We start from the raw sequence: 2,500 nt of genomic DNA on the forward strand, positions 1-2,500 counted from the left end.
GTGTGTACCTATGTATGTATGTGTTTGTGGTGTATGTGTATGTATATCTATGTATGTAAGTGTATGTATGTATGTATATGTATGTGTATGCATGTATGTATTTATGTATGTATGTATATATTTGCATGTATGTGTATGTGTATGTTTGTGTATGTGTAGGCCTATATATGAGTATGTGTATGCATGTATGTGTATGTATGTATGTATATGTATAAACGTGTGTGTATGTACAGTATGTGTATGTATAAGCGTGTATGTGTGTGTGTGTATGTATATATAGGAAACCCAAGGATACAAGCAGACACCTTCCAACACATAAAGGTTCACGATACTATGAGATACTATTGATGTACACTCTTGTAACACAACTACCAGTATTTTATGGTTGTACCGGCTATAAAATACCGGTACGTGCAGAGTGCCCGGAAGCATCATTGTGGACCGGGAGAAGGGGAAGATCCGGTTGGATTACGTGCTGAGCTCGTGATCGACAGCTATTACCCTCCCGAATGAGAGCTCAGAGTTCATGTATGCCCGGTCTATGGATAATGCTGTGACCTTACACACACACACACACACACACACACACACACACACACACACACACACACACACACACACACACACACACACACACACACACACACACACGGCTCGGTGGCGGATTGGTAAGGCACTGGCCTCACAAGCCGGAGAACCGGGGTTCGATTCCCCGGCCGGGCGGAGATAAGTTGGGTTTGTCTCCTATCACGTGTAGCCCCTGTTCACCTAGCAGTGAGTAGGTACGGGATGTTAGTCAAGGAGTTGTGACCTTGCTGTCCCGGTGTGTGGTGTGTGAGTGGTCTTAGACCTACCCAGAGATCGGCAAATAATGAGCTCTGAGTTCACTGCCGTAGGGTGGTGTCTGGCTGTCTCGAACAGAGGCTGCAGCAGATCCGAGGTGAATACACACACATACACACACACACACACACACACACACACACACACACACACACACACACACACACACACACACACACACACACACACACACACACACACACACACACACACAATTTTTTTCCCAGAGTTGGAGTGCCGGCTTGCAATGCATCAGTGTGAAACTATTTCATCCCTGGGCGGGAATCGAACTCGAACCACTGGATTAGCGGTTGCGAACGGTACCACTGCGCCGTCGATCTATGTCGACATGTTTACATGTAAACCTGTATGTGTACACGCATTAGATGTATGTTGTTCTGTGTACATGCATATATTATTCACATGTAAGCATGTGTACGTATATGTACACATCACATGGATGACGTTATGTAGCCTAGTTTAAAAACCGCTAGTTTTAGCGACTTATAAACTAGTCCTTTACTTGCCCAGTGTGAACAGAAAGTTAATCAACTTGCCTAGTGTGAACACATACTTGCCTGGCAAGTTAACTTGCAACTAGCACTAGCGTTTACTAATCTAGTACTCATGACAACGAAGCTATACGCATATAAGCACTTGAGGTAATTTGCTAGTGACGTTTTATATATTTATCATGGTTGTCGCCATATGATTCTATTAGCACAAGAGAAACTCACATTCTTTATCGATCCTACAGTATTGACACAGTTTTAGGAGTTTATAAAGTCTATCTTCGTTCAATTTTCAGGTTGAGTAATAAGTGTATTTCTTATCCTCGCTATCTATTACTACCATGTATGTGTGTATGTGTGTATGTATGTATGCACGTATGTATGTATGTGTGTACGTGTGTATGTCTGTCTGTCTGTATGTTCGTATGTATATATGTATGTATGCATGTATGTATGTATGTATGTATGTGTGTATATATGCATGTATGTATGCATGTATGTATGTATGTGTGTATATATGTGTATATATGTACGTAGCATATACATTCATGTATGTATATATGTCCTTACGTACATGGATGTATGTGTGCATGTATGTATGCATGTACGTACGTATGTACATTCATGTATGTATATATCTCCGTACGTACATGGATGTATATATGCATGCATGTATGTATGCATGTACGAACGTATGTACATTCATGCACGTATATATCTCCGTACGTACATGAATGTATGCATGAATGTATACATGAATGTATACATAAATGTATGCATGTACGTACGTATGTACACTCATGTACGTATATATCTCCGTACGTACATGGATGTATGTGTGCATGTACAGTGTTCTTATGCACTTGCAGGAAGGAGCCTCGAATTTATGCTGAGTCATCACATGCTCGGGTGCCTGGGTCAGCTGAGTACACAGCACAACGCAGCATACACACACAGCTTCCTGGTTTCAGGAACCATCAAGCTGCCGCGAACGCTGAATGTCCGCTGAAGTTCAGAATGTCCGGGTTATTTGTTTGCGTACGGTAGCCCGGATCGTATGTTCTTACAGATCCTGTTTCTTGTGAAAATAAGGAAGAAATGCAAAGCTACTTGTGTAGCGAGGAAGTGGAGGGAGATTTGTAATG

This window comes from Oratosquilla oratoria, chromosome 25 (assembly GCF_046742065.1).
Source record: "Oratosquilla oratoria isolate Oo_2021 chromosome 25, ASM4674206v1, whole genome shotgun sequence".
In the NCBI taxonomy this organism is placed as follows: domain Eukaryota; kingdom Metazoa; phylum Arthropoda; class Malacostraca; order Stomatopoda; family Squillidae; genus Oratosquilla; species Oratosquilla oratoria.